The sequence below is a fragment of the Delphinus delphis genome, chromosome 18 (assembly GCF_949987515.2).
Source record: "Delphinus delphis chromosome 18, mDelDel1.2, whole genome shotgun sequence".
Taxonomy (NCBI): Eukaryota; Metazoa; Chordata; class Mammalia; order Artiodactyla; family Delphinidae; genus Delphinus; species Delphinus delphis.
Genome location: NC_082700.1, coordinates 49,577,138 through 49,602,949, shown reverse-complemented (window position 1 = coordinate 49,602,949; position 25,812 = coordinate 49,577,138). Strand labels below are relative to the sequence as shown.

The 25,812-nt window shown below is 37.9% G+C and overlaps 1 long non-coding RNA gene across 1 annotated transcript in view; it reads left to right on the top strand.

The window, feature by feature from the left end:
• LOC132413848 (uncharacterized) overlaps positions 1–25,812 on the top strand; it is a 105,906-nt gene that overhangs the window by 61,556 nt on the left and 18,538 nt on the right. The window contains exon 3 of the long non-coding RNA XR_009516831.1: positions 10,168–10,363. This is a non-coding gene — a long non-coding RNA (uncharacterized lncRNA). The remainder of the gene's footprint in view (positions 1–10,167; positions 10,364–25,812) is intronic.

The window sequence follows — 25,812 nt, the reverse complement described above, 5'->3', positions numbered from 1 at the left end:
TAATCCTAATTGAATTTGGATTCTTAAAATTTAGACGCATTTGAGAACCAAAACCATTTACACACATACAGCTTACTATATACCTTTAGAAAATTGTACTGTTGAGCTATTTTCACTAGTACAACTTTACCATTCCAGGAAACTTTTACTCAAAAAGATAAAAGTTGCAAATAGCTGTATATATTTTTTTAGGAAAATCTCTTCATTCTGTTGGGCTATTTTCACTAGTACAACTTTACCATTCCAGGAAACTTTTACTCAAAAAGATAAAAGTTGCAAATAGCTGTATATATATTTTTTAGGAAAATCTCTTCATTCTGTTGAGCTATTTTCACTAGTACAACTTTACCATTCCAGGAAACTTTTACTCAAAAAGATAAAAGTTGCAAATAGCTGTATATATTTTTTTAGGAAAATCTCTTCATTCTGTTGGACTATTTTCACTAGTACAACTTTACCATTCCAGGAAACTTTTACTCAAAAAGATAAAAGTTGCAAATAGCTGTATATATATTTTTTAGGAAAATCTCTTCATTCTGTTGAGCTATTTTCACTAGTACAACTTTACCATTCCAGGAAACTTTTACTCAAAAAGATAAAAGTTGCAAATAGCTGTATATATTTTTTTAGGAAAATCTCTTCATTCCTCCAAAAAGACATCTACATGAACATTAGACTGTCAGCTTTTCCGTAGCTACATTTTTCCCCCTAAAACTACTCTTTTCTCCTCCTTATTCTTGGAAACCCTTGCCTAAAAATCTCCACCTTGCTGTGTTCACCACATCTCCTCTGAGATGGTTAAGGGATAGAACCAGCCATTTCACAAAGCTCAGAAATTTTAGTACAGCTCTTCCTTGCTCTAATCTTGCTCTGTTCTTAACTTTATTTCAAGACCATCAAGGTGACACATGCAAGCTGTTGATACTTACGTTTTGATGCACACATACACACATGTGGAATGTTAAATAGATGTTCCCAAGATACAACTAAGTCCCAGGAAATCGTCTCTGTATCTGACAAAATCTTCTCCTTTCTAGGATGATACTTTAATCGACTTGACCTTCCTTTCATGTCAGCAGATTACTGAGCCACACAGGAAATTTTCTGATAGGAGACAGTCATACACAAACTTTTTATTTGCTTCTTTTCAGCTGAAATATAAAATGCAATTTCTAGATTATACTACTCCAGAAACCAGTTGAAAATGGAAAAGTTTGTTTCATACATGGTTTTGTTTTTATAAACTAACTCATCCCTATGCCAAAGGTTCAACCTAATGGAAGTAATGCAACAGATTCAGAATGGCCCACATCCTCAGGACTATTTTTCCATGTATCCCAAAGAATAAAGAACCATCTTAACATTTTTAAGTCCCGCACATTCTGAAAAGAATGCATCCTGAATGCTCAGAGATGGTAGCTTTCAGCCCAGCCCTGAACCATATAAGTCAGGTGCCCTAGGAGAGCTACCACCTTGACCTGAGGAGGCTGAGTGTATTCATCCAGGTTCCCTCATGGGATCGGTTCTGCTCTGTAAGAGGCCAACCAGCACACAGCATATTTAGAGGCAAGAATCATCAATCCCAATGTCCAAAACTTTCAAAAGAGGAAGGATATATTTCCCAACCTGCCAATGGACTTCTCATCTCCCTCTGTGACATTAAACCAGCATTTCATGCCAAGGAGAGCATCTGAAGCAGATAATCCTCTTCATTGTTGCCTGGTGGAGGTGTGGTGCTTAAATATTCCAAGAACCATCAATTTCAATTATTTCTAAGAATCCTGCAGAGTCTCTTGATGACCCATGGGGGTCACTGAATGAGCATCTTTTGAATGACAAAACAGTTGATTGAAACCAGTGAATTGGTGTGTGAAGAACTGAATTTGAGATGTAATCACTGTTTTTAAGCCTTTATTATGTGACAGTCATCCTACGGGCACTTTCACAGACGTGGTCTTAACTACCTTTATAAAGTGAGTACTGTTATTTTTATTTTGCATGTGAGAATGCTGAAGCTTAAAATGTTGTCTAAAGTAAAATGTTGGGGCTTCGCTGGTGGCGCAGTGGTTGAGAATCCGCCTGCCAATGCAGGGGAGGCGGGTTCGAGCCCTGGTCCGGGAAGATCCCACATGCCACTGAGCGGCTGGGCCCGTGAGCCATGGCCTCTGAGCCTGCACTGTAGGGCCCGTGAGCCACAACTACTGAAGCCCACGTGCCTAGAGCCCATGCTCGGCAACAAGAGAAGCCACCGCAATGAGAAGCCCGCGCACCGCAACAAAGAGTAACCCCCGCTCGCAGCAACTAGAGAAAGCCCCACGCAGCATCAAAGACCCAACACAGCCATAAATAAATAAATAAATAAATAAATAAATAAATAAATAAAATACATGAATAAAATAAAATAAGATGTTGGCATACATGTTTAGTTGGGATTTGGAGCCATGGTTATATTTCAAAATGAACGTTTCTGGGCTTCCCTGGTGGCGCAGTGGTTGAGAGTCCGCCTGCCGATGCAGGGGACATGGGTTCGTGCCCCGGTCCGGGAAGATCCCACATGCCACTGAGCGGCTGGGCCCGTGAGCCATGGCCTCTGAGCCTGCGCGTCCAGAGCCTGTGCTCTGCAACGGGAGAGGCCACAACGGTGAGAGGCCCGCGTACAGCAAAAAAAAAAAAAAAAAAAAGAACGTTTCTTGTACAAATCACTTTGAGGATCATAGCATCATCGAAGGAAAATATGTCTAAGAAACAGATTTTGAAGACACAGAAGAATATGATATTTTATATCAGAAATCTCTGGCCTTGTAAAGTACGGGAAAATAAGTAGAGATGTTCAGTATGAATTTTTTTTTCTGAAATGAGATGCAACTAGTTTTATGCTCAGTTAAATCTTCCTGGTATTATATGTTAATTTTTGAGCGTAAAAAGTTTTTTAAGCTTCAGCATAGACAAATTTTAATGGTTAGAAACTGCTTTTAAATTTAGGCCAACCTTTAAACAGCCTTCTCACATTAACATTATTGCAAGAAGTAAAGCCAGATGCAATGAAGAGGTTTTGCCCATCACCCCAAGGGTGGTGGCTCAGAGCAGACAGAGTCCAGACAGGACTGTTTCAGCAGCAGTGCAGAAAGGGCAGAAGCAAACATTACTCTTTCCGACTGGTAATTCCTCCTCTTCTTTGAATTTTTGTCTGCGTAGACTCTCCCTTTCGCTAGAGACTTTGAAATCCGATGAAGAATGGCATGAGAAGGGTGCATTTCAGGTTACAAAGTTTGATTTTTCTAGTCTGTTGAATGTAGTGCCATGTAGATTTGATAACCGCTGAAATTAACCATCAGTCAGTCATCTCACTGGGTCCTCCGTTCTGTGTGTTCAGTGATGGGCTACCTTAGACTGGTTTCTGAACTTCTCTTGCTTTTGACTGTTAGCTTTGGACATGTAAAAATATGAAAAGCTCCCATACATAAAGGAGGAATTAAGGGGTCTGTTTGCTTCCTTATGTTTCACTCTTACTCTCAGGGTTTAGAATATGGATTTGAGGCAAGGTTATTAGAACTTGGATCCTACCTCTGCTACATTTTAGCTCTGCTCACCTGGGCAAGTTAGTTAAACTTCCTATATCTCAGTCTCCCTACTTACGAAATAGAGAGAATGATACCTACTTCATACAATTATTTTAAAAATTTAGACTCAGGATAAGTAAAGCATTAAAACCATGCTGGGCACACAGTATTAGCTGTTCTTATTAAGGATGCCTGATCATCCTAATAACATGTCTCTGTGGGACTGAAGCATTTCAGTTCAAGAGTTGACGTGTTCATCATTAATGTGTTCATGTGAAATATCAAAACGATTTCTCTTAGTCCAAAATTTAATTTTTCTTTATTAGCATTATATTCCATCAAAAGTTATAACCATAGCCTTAGAATACAATACTGAGCTCTTTCTTTTACCTTAGACACTGAGAAATCTTATATTTCAAAATATGTCTACATTTCTATGAGCGTTTCCTCCAAGTACTCTGCCAGCTTTTTGTAGAAATCAGGGAAAAATTACCATGAACTGTTAGAAATGATAATCAGGCAGGATTTTGTTGGGAAACAAAAGGTGGTATTTTTGTGGTGGTGTCAAGCTAGAATTTGAAGTCACCTTAGCTGTAAAACACGCGTGGAGGAATTCTAGCAAATCTGCTGCCTTTGTTCTAACAGAAAGTGTTTGGTATCGGTAACCCACATCAACTGGGGAGTGGTTAAAATACCAGGTAAATTCCCACAAAATGCTTTTTTTTTTTTTTTTTTTGAGTGAAATGTGCTTTTTTTTTTTTTTAACATCTATTGGAGTATAATTGCTTTACAATGGTGTGTTAGTTTCTGCTTTATAACAAAGTGGATCAGTTATACATATACATATGTTCCCATATCTCTTCCCTCTTGCGTCTCCCTCCCTCCCACCCTTCCTATCCCACCCCTCTAGGTGGTCACAAAGCACCAAGCTGATCTCCCTGTGCTATGCAGCTGCTTCCCACTAGCTATCGATTTTACATTTGGTAGTGTATATATGTCCATGCCACTCTCTCACTTTGTCCCAGCTTACCCTTCCCCCTCCCCATGTCCTCAAGTCCATTCTCTAGTAGGTCTGTGTCTTTATTCCCATCTTGCCCCTAGGTTCTTCATGACCATTATTATTATTTTTTAGATTCCATATATATGTGTTAGCATATGGTATTTGTTTTTCTCTTTCTGACGTCACTCTGTATGACAAACTCTAGGTCCATCCACCCCACTACAAATATCTCAGTTTCGTTTCTTTTTATGGCTGAGTAATATTCCATTGTATATATGTGCCACATCTTCTTTATCCATTCATCTGTTGATGGACACTTAGGTTGCTTCCATATCTTGGCTATTGTAAATAGAGCTGCAATGAACATTGTGGTGCATGACTCTTTTTGAATTATGGTTTTCTCAGGGTATATGCCCAGTAGTGGGATTGCTGGGTCGTATGGTAGTTCTATTTTTAGTTTTTTAAGGAAGCTCCATACTGTTCTGCATAGTGGCTGTATCAATTTACATTCCCACCAACAGTGCAAGAGGGTTTCCTTTTGGTATACAGTCATTACCTTAAGACAGCATTGCAGGTTCAATTTCGGGTTAATCTCTTGCAGATGAGAAGCCCATCGTATGTTTACAAGATTGAAGATGACAACTGAGCTAAACATTGTCCTAAATTTGGAACAGGTGTTAGCGAATGTATGCTGGGAAATGTCGAAATCAGCAGTAGACTCATCAGTCCAGCTTCTCAAGTATCCCTCAACCGGAACCAAGCACTGCGGTGCCAAAAGCCGTCAGAAAAAACCAATCTCACAAAGAGAGAGTCCCCAGCACGATGTGACTCCAGGGGTGTTTAAAGCCCCCTTGCTTATTTGCTTATTCACAGCTTATCAATACCGAGAGTTCCAGTCTGAGAAGATCTTTTTTTTTTTTTCATCTTTATTGGAGTATACACAATGGTGTGTTAGTTTCTGCTTTATAACAAAGTGAATCAGTTATACATATACATATGTTCCCATATCCCCTCCCTCTTGCGTCTCCCTCCCCCCGACCCTTCCTATCCCACCCCTCTAGGTGGTCACAAAGCACCGAGCTGATCTCCCTGTGCTATGCAGCTGCTTCCCACTAGCTATCTACCTTACCTTTGGTAGTGTATATATGTCCATGCCTCTCTCTCGCTTTGTCACAGCTTACCCTTCCCCCTCCCCATATCCTCAAGTCCATTCTCTAGTAGGTCTGTGTCTTTATTCCTGTCTTACCCCTAGGTTCTTCATGACATTTTTCAGTTCCATGTGTTCTTTTAAACGTGTGTTCTGTTAAAAAAAATAAAATAAAATGCTGGTCCCAATTATGAGCATCATTAGCCTCCACGATGCCAAATCTACTGTACACATTTGGTCTTTATTTTTCCTGATCTCAGAAATATTTGACAAAACTGACCACTCCCTACTTTGATATTCCTTTCTTGTGCCTTCCTTGATACCTCCCTCTCCTCTCTCTCCCTCTCTCCCTTTCTCTTTCACTGTTTCTCCCTCCTCTTTGGATTCTCTGCTTAGTTTTCTTTATTAGTTCTATCCAATCAGTAAATATCAGATTTTGAAGACTGCTTACTCTTTTCTCTCTCTTTCTGTGATCTTCTCCACTCTTGGCACTTGAATTACCACTTACCCACTGATAACTCCTATCTTACCTAGGTTCCTCCAAAAGCAGAATGAGGCAAAGGTTTGTAGTTTATTTGAAAGTTATTCCAGGCTGTGGCATGGGACGAGCAAGACAGGGAAGGAGGAAAACCAGCAGAAAGATGCGTTATCAAGTTAACCACTTCTGCAGCGGCAACTGGTGCTGGATCCTTCTGAGATCTTCTGAGCAGCCTTACAAAATGCAGCTCAGATTTGCCCATCCAGGGGAGAAGAAAAAGAAGTATTTATTCATCAGCTTCTATTTCCCATTGATCAAGGATGGCGTCACGGGAGTTAACTCCCTCACATTCTGGGGGGTTCCTATACGAGCCTCAGGCAGCCCTCAAGAGATACAAGGCTAAGGCTTAGGAGATTAGACCTGCAAGTATCTGGTTGGAACTTGGATGAGAGGGGATAGCAGTGGTGGTTGTAGCAGCTTTGATTAGAGTAAGAGGTGGGGTTGAAAGGATGTAACAGGATGTGTGAGACGGGCCTGATACAACTCCCAAGCATATTTCTTTATCACAGATTTTACTGAACTCTGGATTCATATAACCAACTGAACTCATGTTCTTTTCCATGAAATTCCTCCAAAGTTTCCCATCTTGGGAAATGGTACCTAGTTGCTCATGGCACAAAACTTAGTCATCATTCTTGAGGTTGCCCCCTCCTCAATTCTCCATCTGAATGGGTCCCCAGTTCCTCTTCGTGATTTTCTCCCTTTCCACAGAGCCTCCTATAGTATAAACCATCATCATCTCTTACTTTGACTACAGGAACAGCTACTCCTCATTTGCTCTCGATTCCTTCAGATCTCTTTCTCTGCTGTGAACTGAAAGGATCATTTTTACATGAAAGTCTAAGCACATAATTCTCTAGTTAATTCCCTTTACTGACTTCTCATTGCTCTTAAGAAACTCCGAACTCCTTAAAAGTGGCCTGAGTTGAGCCCTGCCCGTCTCTGCCCATCATCCTGCTGTAGTTCACAATGGTCCAGCTGCACAGAGCTTTCCTTCATGTGTCAAATGACACAAGCTCCCTCCTTCCTCTGTTCCTGAACACACTCCTGCAGTAAATACATCCTTTTCTGTGAGATATTTTGGGAAAAAGGCAGATTAATGGAGATGTTTGGAACTTAGAAAGATGGCATGAGTCAAACTCAGGGGACAGCCAGAGAGAGGTAAGTAGTTCAGAAAGAGGGAACTGAGGTCTGATTTAAACATTGGCTACTTTACTGTTTTTAATCCAGGGCCTGTGCATCCAGGCATTCAGTATTTACTTAACAGTTATATCAGTTACACAGCACTTAGTTTGTGCAAACACTGTCCCAAGTGCTTTGAAACATTAATGAGTTTACTTAATTACTGCTGTATGTCAAAACAGAGCTCTGTTCCAGATTCTAGTTCCTTAATATTGTCATGCTTATTAGGCAAAATACTACGCTTCTTGGAAGTCTGTTGGTTTTATAGAATGAGTGGTTTAAACCTTGAGATTAAATTATTATACATTATGCACTTCTGGAAATACCTGACTTCAAAGCATTCATGCTTTTCCATTTATTTTTTCTTTAATTCATTCAATATTTGATGAGAATCATCTTTATGTTAGGAGCTTTGCTACCACTGGGATATGCTTCCAAGACCTCAAATTCTCTGTCCAAACCTGACCTTTCTTCCCCTTGCTGGCGTTCCCTGCCACCTGTCTCTCCTTGTTTTGGATAAACCTCTTCACAGCTACCTAAATCCTCTTGCAATATAGGACACATTTAATCTATTCCAGTTCCTTAACTTGAAACGAAAGACCCTTGACTATGCATGTATAGCCCAGACCATGGCCCTGGGAGCTCAGTTCTAATCCCCTTCCACACATCTCTAGCTCCAGCCATCCTGCCATTCCAGCAGGAGCATCTCACTAGGAGTGCCTTCTTCTCTCATTGCCCTGTTTTTGCATTTCCCCTGCCTTCTACTTGCAAAGTTCTTTAATCTTTGATTGACTTAGAGACTCCACTCATTCTTAAGCATCTAGATCAAATGATGCATTTTATTAGGAAACTTATTTTGCAGAGATGGACACTGTCTCCTCTGAATCCTCCCATCATTTGGTGCATGTGTTTATTTTCCCTATTTTACTTGTTTGTAAACTCCTAGTTCAACTCTGATCTTCTCAAGTTCACAAATCATATCTTCTCCATTTTTCTTTTATCAGCATTTTGGGAAGAGACTGTCATCATCAAAACAACAGAGATAAGATATCTAAGAATAAACACAAATTAAAGATATCCAGACATTATATGAAGAGAATTTTAATATTTCACTAAAGGATATGAAGTAAGCCTTAAATAAAAGGAAAGTCATACCCTGTTTTTAGACAGAAAAACAGAATTCCTATTGGCAATTTTTCCCAAAATTAAACAATAAACTCATTTATATCTCAATTAAACTAACAACAGATTTTTTTAACTTAGCAAAAATTCATGTAAAATAATCAGCATGTGAGAACATCTTGGGATAGTCTGATAAAGAAAAGTAATTAGCAGAAAGTCATTTTTATTGGTTTAAAAGTACTATGAAGCTACACTAAAGTAATTTGGTATAAGTTCATAAATAGATCAAGAAAATTGAAAGAAATTCAGAAACAGACACATAGAAATAATCAAGATATTGGTGAAGAGGATATTTAAAATTGTTGAGCATCTGATAGATTATTCAGAAGGTTCCATTGGGCCATTTGGATAACTCTTCTCAAAAAACTAAAGCTAAATCCCTACTGGAAGTTTTAGTCTAAAATAAATACCAGATATACAAGCATTTAAACTAAAAAGAGATATTCTAAAAAGACCAGAAGAAATAACCTTACTTTTTAAAAACTTTAGAATGGAAAAAACTCTTTCTAACTTAGAAATTGAGAGGGGAATGTCATAAATTGGACCACATAAAAAAGTATAAATTTGGTATTACAAAAAAATTTCATGTTGCAAGAAAAATGACAACTATGGAAAATGTATGCAAAGTATAAAATCTATGCCAGACAAATGCCATATTTTCTTACTACACAAAGTGTTCTCACAATAGAAAAATGAATAAAAATGAAACATTTCACAGAAAAAAATAACAAATAGTGAATAGCCAGCCATATGGTAAAATGCTAAAATTAACACGTAACTATACATGCAAATTTAAATAACAAGAAGACACCATTTTCCCCTATCTTACTGGAAACACTAGAATGTTCTATAATAGCCAGTGTTGGCTAGAATAAGTAAGTACTCTCAAATCATGTTGAAAGGCAATTTTAAAATACCAAGATTTCTTGTGATCCAGAATCCTACTCACAGGAATTTATCTAACAGTTTTACTTAAATGCAAAGATGTTCATTGATTTTCAGATCCAGAAACAACAAAATGTTCATCAAAAAGAGAAGTATTAGTAATATTCATACATTGTGCTATTTTTGCAATTGTGATTAGAAATGGTAGATTTAACTATTTAAATGGAAAGTTGACCAACATATCAGTTAATTTAAAAAATTGTAAAACACAGATGTTTGTGTAAATGAAAGGATCATTTACATGGAATAGTACATATATCTTTCCAGACATGAAGTCATGAAACCTAACACGGTTAAATCTGGGGAATAACAACTGAGCCGGAGGGGAGATGGCAAGGGGACAGTATAACCTTCAACACTTCTGTATTATTGGAATCATTTTATAAACCTAACAAAAGATTGTTTTTCATAGGTTTCTAAGTTCCAAAAATGACAACTCTTCTTACCTCTGTCACTTTAGACTGAGAGAGTTATTCCGGAATAACTTTTTTATTCTAAGACACCATGTGTCTTCCCAGTAACTGATGGATCCAGAAATTGAAATATTCATGCTCCCTGATGGTGACAAGTCCCTTTTGGGGTTAATTTTTACATTTATACTTTGCTCTAACAGGAACGCTGAAATCTGCATGTGCGTGTCATAGCTAGGATGTTTTTGGCACAAGCAGAGGCTCTTGCTGCCGCCGTGAAGAAAGAACGGATGCCTATGACAGGAGTGGCAGCTCGCTGGCGATGAACAACCTCACTTATTTTGGCATTGCGTACATCATACATTTTCTTAGTCCTCTGCTTTCTGCACAGCCTTCCAGGTTAGTAGAAAAATAGATTTTGCATTATTATTATTTTCTCTGTTGCTTCCTGATAAAATAAGAGGGATAGATATTGCCTTTCTACGTGCTCTAATTGCCAGACATGGGAGCTTGGCTCTCAATCATGTAACTACAGGTACAACTGCTTAGGTGAGTGGCTCTTCTGATGACTACGTGTGGTTTTGTACCCAGTTCCAATGTGTGGTTTTTTTTTCCTGACACCACCTAGCAATTCTCTGACACCAGCTTGGTGTCCTACAATTGAACTTAATTATGACATCATCTACCCAGGGATAGCATCAGATCCACAGGACAACCCCTTCTTCAGACACCAGTGACAAGTACAGTTTGTCAACTGTGCTTCTGACCGACCAGCTATAGATCAGAGGTTCCCACAACCCCCCTCTGATGAATATTTGATTAATTGCTAGCATGGCTCACAGAACGCAGGGAAACAGTTTACCTACTAGATCGCCAGTTTGTTATAAAAGGATATAACTCAGGATCAGCCAGAGGAAGGAGATGTGTAGCGCAAGGTGTGGGGAGGAATTCAGAGCTTCCATGCTCTCTGCACGCTACTCTCCCCGCATCTCTGCGCGTTCACCAACCCCAAAACTCTTCAAATCCCATCCTGGGTTTTTATGGAGGCTTCATTACATAGGCATGATTGATTAAAACATTGGCCATTGGTGATTGAATTCAATCAGTGGGTGAGACTGAAAGTTTCAACCCTCTAATCACATTGTTAGCTCCATTGACAACCAGCCCCCAGCCTTAGGTGACCTAGATACTTTCCAAAAGTCACCTAATGAACATACACATGACACTTTATCTCTCTCATCACTCAGGAAATTTCGAGGGTTTTAAGAGCTGTGTGTCGGGAATGGGGTGAAAACCAAATTTGTATTTCTTATTATAAATCACAGTATCACACCATGGTTGGTCAGATCTTTGGAAAGTTCGAAGGTAACAAATACAGATGAGAAAACAAAATAAAAAACATGGAGGGTTCCCTTCCTATTGTCCTTTTATTCTGTAGGAGCGCTGATACCCAGGATTTCTGCTGATGCCACTTATTTAAGTCAAAAGTGTGGAACTCAGCTTGAAGCTTCTTCAGGAAAAAGAGTAGGGTAAATACTGATCACTTCTAGCCATGTTTTCTATTCTGAGTTCAACATCATTAACTAGATAAAAATTGTTCCCAAGTGGTGGTAGTTTTTTAAAAAACATGATAATTTCTTAAAGCTGAATGTAGTGTACCTATAGCCTTGTATGTGGTGATAACTCAAAAAAAAAATGTTGCTGCCACACTTGTTTGTTACCCAAATCACAATAGGATGCAGAGGACAAATATTCCTCTAATCATAATATTCAGCATTTCTAATAAATTAGACATACAAAAATAGTAAAGAGCAAAAAGACACTATTTAAAAATAAAAAAAGAAAAGTATTTAACCCTCTATTCCCTCAAACATTGAACACGGTCATTCAGTGCAGTACATAGGCACTATCAGAATTCAACTCAGCCAGTTTCATAGAACTTACTTGCTCCTAGAAAGCGATGTACTTTTTTTTTCTTTTTTTGAAATTGTGGCTCATAAATCTTTCTATAAGGAAAACCACCAACTCAATTTTTCATGACTTCAATATAAAACCATTAAAAAGTACACTAGCTACTTACCAGAAAAGGAAGGCATTTCAGTACTGGGGCATGGGGTAGCTGTTTCTCTCACTTTTCAAAATGGAATTTAGTTAATTTTATGATGTTTTAGTTTTAATTTTATTATTAAAAATCATGCTCATTGAAAATAATTCAAAGCATACAGAAAGTTATAGGGGGAAAAGTCACTCCTCCTTGCCTTACTTCCGCGAGTTAAGGGCATTTGCTATATTCTTAAATATCTTTGTGACAGATCAGCTAAGATTTTCACTGGTTTCAAGAGAATATGTAATTTCTTATTGAAACGTTTTTATGAAGGCTGCTTGTCCCATAATTCCAGTATCTGATTCATCTTGGTGTTGGCATTGGTTGATCATCTTTTCTCAGTATGATAGTTTCTTTTAATTGTATCAACCTTTCAACAATTATGTTAGGAGACTCCAGGTCCTATTTAAATCTTTTATTTTAGCAGACAGTCACCTGCTTGGGATTAGCACACAGCTCCTGGCTTACCTTTGCAGACTGTGGTTCCAAGGACAATTCAATTTTTTTTTAAGTGTACACTTCAGTGGTTTTTAATATAATTACTGATATGTGCAACCATCACCACAGTCAATTTTAGAATATTTTCATCACAATGAGAAACCTGTATCCTTAGAAATCCTCTCCCTGTCTCCCCATCTCCCAGTCCTTAGCAAGCATTAATCTACTTTTGTGTCTATAGATTTGCCTGTTCTAGAGATTTTACATAAATGGAATTCAAACACGTGACTTGCACTTTCACTTAGCATAATGTTTTCAACATTCAGCCATGTTGTGGCATGTATGAGTCTTTATTCTTTTTCACGACCAAATAATTTTCCATCTACGGATACACCACATTTTATTTATCTGTTGATGGATAGCCAGTTGATGAACATTTGGATTGTTTCCACCCATTGGCTATTGTGAACAGTGCTGCTATGAATATTTGTGTATGAGTTTTTGTTTGCATGCCTGACTTCAATTCTTTTGGGTGTATATGTAGGAGTGGAATTGCTGGGTAATCCTATATTTAATGCTGTAATTCCATGTTTAACCCTTTGAGGAGCCACCAGACTGGTTTGCACAGTGTCTGCACCGTTTTGCATTCCTACCAGCAACGTATAGGGCTCTAATTTCTCTACATCCTCACTCACACTTATGTTCTTTTTCTTTTGGACAATTTAATTTTTAGAGCCTTTAGAGTGCCATTTTGTCTGCTTGGTTCATCTGGTGTCACTGGGGCTCCCACTGGGCCCTTCCAGTGCTTGAGGAGGAGATAGGAGTCCCCCAAAGCTGGGCTGCCTGGTGCCTCTAGATGGTGAGAGTCTCCCCCTCTCCCCAAGGGACAGAACGTTCTTCTGGGACAGACTCTTAATGTAGCTGGATCCCTTTTGCCATTGGTGCCCATTCACCCAATCTCTTGGTGGGGGAGGGGAGTCTCAGGTCTACAGGGACAAAGAGACTTTCCGACCAGGCTGCCTGCTGTGGCTTCCCCGGCAGTGTCGCCTGGCTGCCCAGGTTGTCTATGTGGAAGCAGATCCTGTCCCTTGCCTGATGATTTCCAGAGTGGGTCTTGATCTCTCACCCTTGTATACATTGCCCTGCTTGCCTGGTGGTGTTCCTAGAACTCCTGTTTAATCCAGGGGAGGAATGAGCTCATTTGGGCTCCCTTCTCTTCTCTGATGGGAGATCTGGCACGAGGGGCTGAGTAGCCTTTCTCTGTTGGGTGGAGGGTTATAAGACCCCCGCCACTATGTTTTTCCCTTAGTTGTAGGATCACAAACAAATTCGTCTTCCTCTTTCCACCATCCAGAGTTCTCCTTCCGTTGCCTCTTGCATTATTTCCAGGGTTTATAGCTATACTTGGCAAAAAGAAGCTGGGAGAAATGAATCTACAGCCTCTTTCTTGTCCAGACTGGAAATCTTTAATGTTCTTTTAATGTGCACGTCTCCCCAGCTAAACTCTGAGGGCTAGGGAAAGACACCACATCTTAAAGTTGTGTCTTCAGCGTTTAATTCAGTTTCTGACTCATGGCAGGCACTTCTTAAGGAAGTGTTAATGAATTAACATACAGAATTTGCTCTGCCTTTATTTTACTACGGTGAACAGGAGATTTTTCTGTGCTATGTTACTCAGCAGTGACAACAAACCCAGATTAGGGCTCTGCTTAATAATGTAAAAATGTGACTTTTTTCTCTGCGCTTGGATAGCTGACTTCACATTTATCTCTTAGTGTTATCTCCATTGCAGGCGACTAAAAGATGTCAGAAAAGGATATCAGTAATACATCACGTCACAAGCATCAGAGAATGTCTGAGTGGGCAAATAGTTTTCTCAAAGGACTTTAGAAAATAGTCTCTATATACCTTTGCTGCTCAAGGCTTCCATTAAGACAAGATAAAAAGAAGAGTTTTACTCTTCTAATTATAGGTAAACCTGTGAAACACAGCACCCAGCATGGTTGAAGGTTTTGTTTGTTTGTTTATTGCCCTGGTTTAATGGAATCCTGGGGCAAAAACCTTAATGTAGGTTAAGATTGTTTAATAGTAGTCATAATGCCTCCCTCATTTTCAGTGTCTCCTGGTGTGAAGCTCTGAGCTAGCCACATTACTTATATTCCTAGTCAACTCCACAAATCTCCATTCTGTAGATGCCGCAGCTGTGAATTAGAGAAATTATATTATCTAAAGTCATACAATTTGTTCAAACAATAGAGTTAAGTGTGCACACTGAGGACCGTCCACGCTTTTGTTTATAGGTTGGCTCTTATAAAATACAATATCTAAAAGCAAGCATGAAAATGTTACACATGACAAAATAAGATTTGATGAAAAAAATCTTTTTCTTCATTTATCCGAAAGTGTCACAGTAATAGCTTAGTATTACAGGATGTTTTGTTGCAGTGATAGTAACAACTGCCTTTTGACAAAGTAATGCATTGTTATTAGCTCATTGAACTAGAATAGAGAACATTGTTTCCAAAGGCAATAATGTCTTACAATACTGTGACTTCTGCCCTGCCCCCTACTGTGTTATTTTCTTTCCTCCACACTGACAAAGGCATTCCACAAAATGAGAAAACAGTGGAGGGCACAGCTGAATCAAATTTTGAAACAAACAGCCAAAGATAAGTGTGTCACATGAGAACAGCTCTTAATTGTTCTGGGATAATTCACTCAAAATATAATGATGTTGTTAGAAAGAATGAACTACTTTTTGCGGATTAAGAGAAAATCATTTGTAGAAGATGAAAGGGCATCTAGCATTTGAATAGACAGAGAAAAGAACTGCAAGAACATGAAATTACTTTTTTGCCTGATAAGACATTTATCTGTGTTTCTCTATCCTCATGCTAAATGAGGTCTAGAATAGATAATGTCCTTTGAAAGCAGAAATGGTATTAGGTTGGAATTCTGTTCAAACCACTCCAAAGAAAGACATAAATAGGCATTGCAGTGAGGCAGGTTACTAAGGGAGGAGACCTCTTTAGTTAAGTCATCTTAACTAGCTTTTTTTTTCCCTGAAAACTGCCCAGGGTGTCTTACCAAAAACCAAGGCTGCATTCTATATTTGCAGGGAAATAAGATGTATAAGTAGCGCCCCCCTTCACTGGGACAATTTGGTTCCTAGAATATCTTAGCTCAAATCTTTCCTTTAGTGTTAACACGGATTTCAAAGCAGATGGTCATAGTAACTTGCCTTTCAAGACAAGCCTAAAATCTTACCAGTTCACTGAGACTTTTAAAACAGTCCATCCTCCTGCTAGAGGCAGCCTAGCAATATGAAATAGCCTCTGCATTGAACTTATACTTGAGCTTCCCGGACTGCCCTTTTTCTTGTACCCTTCCAATATGGAATCTTAGCTACACTTTAATGATGAATCCTCCCACTGTAAGTTGGACAATCAATCAATGGTATATTTGATGGGAGTAGGAAGAACCTGAAGTCTTTGCATGAGATAGTACAAGTGGGCTCTTGAATGTTTTCAATGTGGAAATTCCTGGGCACTTTTTGGGAAATTCCTAAGAATTTTTTGGAATTAATTCTTTTAATGAGAATTTCCCTAGAAATATGGACCTGTTTGGTATAAAACGCAGGGACAAAGGAATTGAGGACTGAGGACTGAGAGGGGAGGGGTTAGGGTCCAAGTGATAAGGCACATGACTGACTCTCAAGGACCCACCTACTTGATGCAAGCAAATCGTGCATAAATTATAATAAAGTGTTTGTATATTTAATATACATATTTCTCGGCTTGAGGAATTTGGAATCTAGAAGAGTAAGCAGTGGGGAAAAAATACACATGAAGGTGGGACTCGCTTTTGAGTCAGATGCCCAAACAAACAATGGAATCAGGAATCAGATATTAGGAGTCGGGAGTGAAGGTTTTTCTGACATTTGTAATATAAAGTGGAATCCACAAAGGCGTCTCAAGTAGCTTTAGAGAGAAATATGTGTATTCTTTTTGGAAGAAAGCATTCTGATTACAGTTTTTTAGGAATCCATGAAATAAGCTTAATTAAATATAAATGTAGGTTTAAAAATTATGTAAAATTCAAGAAAACAATTCACCATAGGTGAGTCAACAAAAGCAGCAAAAATATTTAGATTTACATACTTCATATATTGGAATTATTAGATAAAAAATATAAAGTAACTATGTATAAAATGTTTAAGAAGTAAAATATGTGCAAAAATAATTGAGGAAAAAGGAAATGGAACCATGAAAAATAATCCATAGCTTTGTTTCTGGTAATTCCCAGGTGATTTGGGTCCACTATCCTGGAGAGGATAAGAAGCAAAGCTGCAGGGCTGTGTGCATGTGTGTGTGTCTGTGTGTGTGTGTGTGTGTCTGTGTGTAAGTATGCATGTGTACCAGCTTATAGGAATGAGAGAACCAAAAAGGCAGCTAAGAATTCCTGGTCCAAGACCCACGTGAAGGGGGAAGCCAAGAAAAATGGAAAAAGATATGTCATGCAAATAGTAACCAAAAGAAAGGTGAAAATAGCTGTCAGAAAGCATTACTAGCAGTAAAGGAAGACACTCATAATGCTAAAATTCAGGAAGATGTAACAATAATCTGAATGAACCTCAAACATTGACAGAACTAAAATGAGAAATAGACAAATTCAAAATGATGGATTTTTTTTTTTTTTTTTTTGCGGTATGCGGGCCTCTCACTGCTGCGGCCTCTCCCGTTGCGGAGCACAGGCTCCGGACGCGCAGGCTCAGCGGCCATGGCTCACGGGCCCAGCCGCTCCACGGCATGTGGTATCCTCCCAGACTGGGGCACAAACCCACGTCCCCTGTATCAGCAGGCGGACCCTCAACCACTGCGCCACCAGGGAAGCCCGATGGATGATTTTTTAACACAAACCATTCAATAATTAACAGAACATGGAGAAAAATTAAGTAAAAAATAAACATTTGAAATACTCATTAATAGACACACACACACACACAACTCCACCCAACAACAGTACAATACAGTTCTCCAGGACACATGGGGCAGTTAAAACATTTATCAGATGCTGCCTCACGAAGCACATCTCAACAAATTTCAAAGAACTGAAATGATACATGCTGTATTCTCTAATCTCAGTATAATTAACCTAGAAATCTGGAAAAAAATCAGTTTGGAAAATCCCCATATGTTGAAAGCTAAGAAATATACTTCTAAGTTACTCATGGCCATGGAGGGAATCACAGTGGCAAAGAGAAAATATTTTTAATTAAATGTAAAATAAAATACCATTTTTAAAACTTGCAGTTTTCTGTTAAAGTGTGCTTAGAGGGAAATCTGCATCCTTAAAAATGCATATACTGGGCTTCCCTGGTGGCGCAGTGGTTGAGAGTCCGCCTGCCGATGCAGGGGACACGGGTTCGTGACCCGGTCCGGGAAGATCCCACATGCCGCGGAGCGGCTGGGCCCGTGAGCCATGGCCGCTGAGCCTGTGTGTCTGGAGCCTGTGCTCCGCAATGGGAGAGGCCACAACAGTGAGAGGCCCGTGTACCGCAAAAAAAAAAAAAAAAAAAAAATGCATATACTAAAGAAGGTGAAAAACTGACAATTAATCATCTAAGTCTCCATCTTAATAATTTAGAAAGAGAACAGCAAACTAAATCCAAAGAATGTAGAATACAAGAACTATTATAAGTTCATAAATAAAGAAATATAAAAGATTAATAAAATGGATACATTTTTGGTGAGATTGGCTGAGAATGAAAGAAGAGAAGACAAAAATAATATCAGATATTTAAAAGAAAACATTTAATAGGTTAGAAAAGTGTACGAAGAAGTTGGTTAAAGAAATAATCCAATGTGTCCAATAAAATAGACATTTCTAGAATCATATAACTTACCAAAATGTAAATAAAAGTAGAAAATCTTTGTAATTCTATACTTGTTCAATGTGATTTAAAATTTTCCCAAAAGAAAACTGTTGGTTAGTCCAGATGCCTCCATTAGTGACTCATACCAAACATGAAAGTAGGAAATGTCAATTTTGCTCTTCCTGAAAATAGAACATAGGGGTAAACACCTCAAGTTAATCTTTGAAACCAAAATAACGAGCATATGTGAAATAAACCTAATAGAACTTTTATAAGGAAATAATAATTGAAATAAAAAATTTAATGGATGAATTCAACAACACACAGACATAAGTGAAGAAAGGATTAGTAAAACTGGAGTATAGAGGTAGGGAAATTACCCAAGTCACAACATAGAAAAACAAGAAGATGGAAGTATAATAATTGAAGGGGACAGTCTAACAATATAATACATCACTGTCCCAGAAGGAAAAATAGAACGAAGAAGGGGGCTGATATTTTGCCAGAGCTGATGAAAGGTACAGACTCAAAGACACGGAGAGCACCGCTTGCTCAAGGCAGGATAATTTAAAAAGAAATATAGACTCAGTAAATCTGTAGAAAGCCTGAGGGAAAAGGTAGCCAGAGAGAAAGAACAAATTACTTACAAAGGCTTCTTAAAAAACTGAAAGCCGGATGATAGCAGAATAAAATTTTTGAAGAAAATAACAGTTAACTAGAATTGAATATTCAGCAAACTTGTTTTAAAAAAAAAAGAGGGGGCTTCCCTGGTGGTGCAGTGGTTGAGAGTCTGCCTGCTGATGCAGGGGACACGGGTTCGTGCCCCGGTCCGGGAGGATCCCGCATGCTGTGGAGTGGCTGGGCCTGTTGAGCCATGGCTGCTGAGCCTGCACGTCCGGAGCCTGTGCTCCACAACGGGAGAGGCCACAGCAGTGAGAGGCCTGCGTACCACCAAAAAATAAAAAAAAAAAAGAGGATAGGTTGATACAAATACATTTTCAGATACTGAAAGTCTGAGTTCACTTACCACTAATCAGCTTCACTAAAGAAACATGTAAAGATTTTCTTCAAGAAGAAAGAAAATAATCTTACAAGGAAAATGCAAAAAATAATTGTGAGAAAAGAAATTGATAAGGATAATACATTAGATATCTAATGCTGTGTAACAAGCCCCAAACTTCGTGGCTTAAAACAATAATCCTTATTTATCTCTTACAGCTTCTGTGAATCAGGAATTTGGAAATGACTTGGATAGGTGGTTCTAGTCTGGGGTCTGTCATGAGGTTGCCATCATGTGCCAGTTGGGGTTGCAGTCATATGAAAAAATAACTGTAGCTAGAGTCACAAGGTGACTCACTCACATGGCTTTAAAGTTGGTACTGGTACCAAACCTCTGTCATAGTTCTTGGGTGTCCTGATAGCATGGTGGCCAGATTCTCTCAGAACAAATGATTCAAGACATCAAGGTGAAAGTTAAGATGTCATTATGACCTAGCCTTGGTGGTCACATTCCATTGCTTATGCTATATCTTATTAGTCACACTGGTCAGTTATGATTCAGAATGAGAAAGGATTACACAAACACGCACACATAGAGTTACAGGCAAGCAAACATTGTCTTCATAACATGATAATAACGATATGTCAATTTTGAAAAGAAAAGCAAAATTAGAGAATGACATTATCACCAGGAGAGACACTATCAGAGTTAAATTCTTTTAATTTTTCAAGAAGAGAGTAAAGAAACTGATTTATAGTTTTGTGCCCATGGGAAAATTGTAATGGTAATCAGTTAAAAAATTGGAATAGGTTATGTAAATTATGAATTGTATAGAAAAATAAAAGACCAAAAGAAGCAAAAAAAAAGTCATAGAGAACAGAAATAAGATGCAAGAAGCATCCAAAAATGGATCAACCAGAAAGCACAGTGAAATATGCTAGAAATCAGTTCTGTTATATCAGTAATCACATTAAATGCAAGAGCAATAAATTTGTTCATTAAAAGATAGACATTGCCACTTTGGCTAAAATAAATCAAATTTAACCATATAAAACACATATAAAGCGTAAGGATGTAAAAAGTTGAAAACAAACAATTGGAAAAATATATATGTAAATGTCAGGAAAATATAAAATGAACAAATTTTAAAATGTGTAGTTATATTAATATCACAATATAGATTAACCAGGAATAAGTCTTTAAAAAATCTAAAATAAATACAACTTGTTTATTTATATATATATATTTTTGGTGCAAAAACCCCCCATAACTATTTACTCATAAAGATGATTTAACAGATAGATAAGTATTCCATGTCCTCATAAAGGAAAATCCAATATCATGTTTCTTCTCCACAGAATCATTTTACTGGTTCAGGGAAATGGCAGTCAAAATCCCAACAGATTTTATTTTTAAATATCGACAGGCAGATTCTAACATTTCTTTGGAATAGGAAAAGCTGAAAGACAGGAGTTTCCCGAAGAAGAATACTGTGGGAACATCCCCTGGAACATTGCAAGACTCATTACAAAGCTACTGCGTTGCCCCAGAAAGAGACGTGCTGCTGATTGACCCTAAAAGAGAGGCCAGAAACAGTCCAAGAATATACAGAAATTACATATGACACGTGCTACTGTAAACTACTGGCGAAAGAATAGACTAAACAATAATGGGACCAGAACTTTTGTTTATCCCTCTAGGAAAAAGACAAAATTGGATTCCTACCTCGTGTCATGTACTAAAATAAATTCCAGGTGTATTAAAGACTCAACTATGCAAGACAAAACTTTAAAGCATTTGAAGAGAAGACTTAGGGTGAATATTTTAAGATTTTGAAGCAGGGAAGAATTTTTAAATTAAGACTCCAATAACAATAACACCAGGGGAAGAAATAAAATAAAGGAAAATCCTGATAAATTTTTATGCAAAAATAACACCTACTTGTTAAGACATAGTGGAAGTGAAACATAAGCAACAAGTTGGAAGAAGATATTAGCAGCAGATGTAGCTGATTATTTATATTCGTTTACAGAACATATAAAGAATTTGCATTGCTTGGGAAATGCTGAAAATTCTGATAATTTCAGACATTAATGAGGAGGAACAAGGGAGTATCTGACAGTTCAGCAATTCACTTTAGATCTCTATCTAAAGGAATATTTCTCACATGCAAAGGGAGGCAACTACGAGAACATTCAAAGTACCCAAAAATATTCTGGGCATGAACACAAGTGTATATACTTCCTATTATGGACTAAACTGTGTCCCATCTCTGCAATTCCTGTTGAAGCCCTAATCCCCAGTACCTCAGAATGTGACTGTATTTGGAGATACATCCTTAAAATGGTAATTAAGCTAAAATTAAGCTATTAGGGTGGGTCTTAATCCAATATCTTGTCGTTGTAAGAAGAGATTAGGACACAGGAGAGACACCCAGGGATGCGTGCACACAGAGAAGGGGCCAGATGTGGACATAGGGAGAAGGGGGCCATCTGCAAGCCAAGGGGAGAGGCCTCAGGAGAAACCAAACCTGACGACACCTCCATCTTGGACTTACAGCCTCCAGAACTATGAGAAAATAAAATTCTGTGATTTAAGCCACCCGGTCTGAGGTATTTTGTTATGGCAGTCCCAGCAAACTGATACGCTCACCCCCTTCATAAAGGCAAAAAATTAAAACAACCCAAATATCCACCTACACAGGAAAATGGATTTTCTCCCTGAGGTGTAGGCTTTAAGGTAACTCAGTGCAAGAACTCAGTGCAAGAGAACCTTAGTCCCTGTGTTTTACGATTCGAAGTCCCCCAGATCCAGAAGAGAGAATCTGACTCAACTCCTGGAACACATGCAATGACTACTCCCACCTGGGTTAGCTTACAAGCGTTTGAAATGAAGCATCAATCTGAGATCTTCCGGCAAGTGAAACGGTAGTTCCATCTAATCACCAAGAAATTATACTCCAATGAAGATGTTAAAAAAAAAAAAAAGAAGAAAGTACATATTTTTCTACTCATAGAAGAGGAATGGCCCTCTGACAAAAATTCTATGAGCCCCCGTCTCTCCCTCGGTTGCATTTTCTTCACCTGATCTTGGTTTAGGTCTCTTGAATTTCCAGAAGTGAGAAGGAAGATGAGAATCAGGGTGTGTGTAGAATAGTCAGATTTTAAAACTTGTGCTGTAGTGGAATTTATTTTAAGCTACTTTATGTCCTTACTCTCTTTCATAAATGTGACCCTCTAGGCAGACAAGCAAGAGCTGAATGTTAGATTCCAGTGCTCTGTCTTGCGGGAATTTTGGAGGATGGATATTATTACAGAATAGCCATCAGTCAAATTTTATAAGATTTGGTACTGAGGACTTTTTAATCTAATAAAGAATCAGTAGAGCAAGGCAAAACTTGCTGCAGATGAGACAGCAATGAACTAATTTATCCAAGCTGGTCTTTTCTATTAATCTTAAGTAATTAGTAAATGTCTGCACACTTAACACGTTTAAGGAGATAAGATCTGAGGATTAAGTGCAGTAACAGCAATAGGTCAGAAACTATTAATTGTGGTTAAACATGTTACAAATTAAAAGAAAAAAAAACTGTTCAGCTCTATTTAATTTGCTTTGCTTTAATTTTAATTTAATTTTGCTTTATAACCAGAAGTTATATTCTGTGTATCGACCATAGATAAGGAAAATTGTTTCAGCTAGAATTTGACAATAGAGGCAAATATTTACATAAACAAAATTGTTCCCAGAATTAACCTTGTAAAAACAAACAAGAAGCATATTTTCTTATTGCAGCAGTGCCCAAACTTCACAGAAATAATCCTTAATTCTATGTGTAGAGGAAATTGACTCTTTCTCTATGGTATACTCTCTGTATCCATTCAACCAACATTTCTTTACCTCTGGTGGTAGGTCAGGCACAATTCCTGGAGGTGGAGATTTAAAAATTAAACAAAGTATGTGTCACCAATTGGACTAATGAACTAATTGTTCATTAGTCCAATTGGAATGATGGAAAAGTGAACAGTTATCATCATCTAGTCAAGTGTGATCAAGTTACACAAAATTCAATCACTAACAACTGGGTTTAGATTAGGGAGCAATACACGGATGAAGTGTGCCCAAGTTGACTCTTAGAAATGACTAGGGATTTATCAGGTGGTGGCAAAAGGGGGATGAGGGGGACTGTCAGAGGGTGGAACATTCCAGGCAGAGGAGCTATAAGGTCATTCATTAAACAAAGAAAATTCAGTCTTAAAAATACATTGACATGTGGACTCAGAAAATAAAAAATAACAGTTAATCCATTTGGTGCCGGGGGGAACTTGATCCTAACTTGTACTGACCTCAAAAATGGTTGGAAACTGAGCTGCTTTTTAAAAACTCTGTGTCAGTGCCAGTCTTATTTATTTGCTTCCAACTCTAATTAATTTATTCTTAGTGTCTTTATATGTTGTACAAGCTCTGGACATTTTAATTCTTAGCAGTCCCAGGTTTTAGATTTCTAAGTATGTCAAACAGTTTTAAAATTCTTCAAAACTTTTAGAACTTTTGAGAGAGGCAATAAAATAGATTGAATTTTCCAGCATTCTAGAGACATTCATGTGACAAAAGTATCCCCTTATAGCCCAAGGTTATACATCACAACTCCTCAGATTTCGCTATAGTTTATTACAGTGAAAAAACACCCACATGGTCTTGAACACATATTCAATTTATGAGCATCAAAGGAAAACAGATTTAGATACATTAAAATGTGGTTTCTATGTTTATAATGATATGCAGCCACATAAAAAATAATGTACAGAACACCTTGTCCTACAAAACAGCTTTGGATAATTTTCTCTGACTAAAAATTATCCTAGTTTGAGAACATTAGATTAGACATGAACATAAATTCGAGACATTATTAATTTATTTGAAAGAGTTGAACATTTAAGAAGACTGTTGCTACCAGTGGAAACAAAGATGGAAAACTGTCAAATAATTGTGAGTTGCTTGGAATTCTGCCTGGCTTCCAGAAATTAAATTGGGAACAGATGTCTGACCACACAGTGAAAATGATCTTATTAGTAAATGTTTCTTTAAATGAAACACACAATGACAAAAATGATTCTTTAGCAGACTCCCAGTCAAAGGGAAAGAAATATTAGATAGGTTGGAATCTCCGCCATGGACTTCAAATTTCAGAAGTAGAGACTAGCAATTTAGAGGTATTTTTCCTGGGATGCAAATAGAACTTTGCAATTCATTTATAATGCATTTTTTTGTGAACATTTTGATGAACAACAAGAAATGGTTGATGAAAAGATTAGACAACTGAAAGAGGGCTTAGATTTCATCCTTCTTAGTTCAGTTTCAGACCCTAGTACATTTACTTTTGATTGGTTAGAAGCACCAAAACAGATTTTTACTTAAATGATTTAAGGAATTAAGTAGTATGTGATTTAAAAAGAGAGAAATACTATTAATTATTAAAAAATGAAGTGAATCATTTTACTTTAACTATAGTTATATTGATAAATATAACAGGTTAAAACAGGTTAGTTTTTCTTACTCTGCATTTGTAATCAAATTTTTCATGGTAGTTGATAGGTTTTTGCTTAGGTATTTGGAGTCGTCTTTCAAGGAGAATAACTATTTTTCTTGAATGTTAAAATATGAATGAAGAAATATATGGCATTGTGCCAAACCCCTTACATAATACTTTTGACACAGTTCTCAGTATCTTGGTTTTATTGGAGAACTATGACTCTAGAGAGGAGTAAGTTTAGCAGTTACCACCAGGGGGCAGCAGAGGCTGTAGGATCTCAAGACCTGGAAGTAGCTCTACTGGCTAAAACAGGTACAATCTTGCACTCTTCCTCCATTTTTGCCGAGTTGAGGCTCTTAGCTGGGAGTGCACATCAGAATGTTCCAGAGAGTTTTGAATCATAATCTCTGCGGAAGTGTAGTTTCCAAAAGCTACTGGTTATTCTCATGCGTAAGAACAAGTGAGGAGTGAGAAAGATAAGAAGGATCTCAAGATGACTGCCTCCTTTCCCATTGGGTTGACCTTAGGGAACTGGAAACATGGACCACAGCTACTGGGTTTTCAGTAACTTATCTGGGGATATTCAGTCTTGTATTCTCTAGTCACTGGATAGGAGGAAGGGTGAAGCAACCTGAACTGTTTTTGCCAGGTCCCCTAAGGACTCACATTTTAACTGGTAGAGAATATCCACTGAGGTGAAGTTTATTAGGCTTGACTCAGATATAAATTGGCCCACAAAACCTCTGATTATTCTCGTTTGCTCTGGCTCTCTAACTGAAGTTGTTCCCATGCTTTTAAACTGTCAGTGCTTTTAGTATTCACTCAAATAACAAAATACTTCCTTCTTCAGTTAACTGTTTTCTAAGCTCCTAGTATTTACACTAAAATCATTAATGGTGGT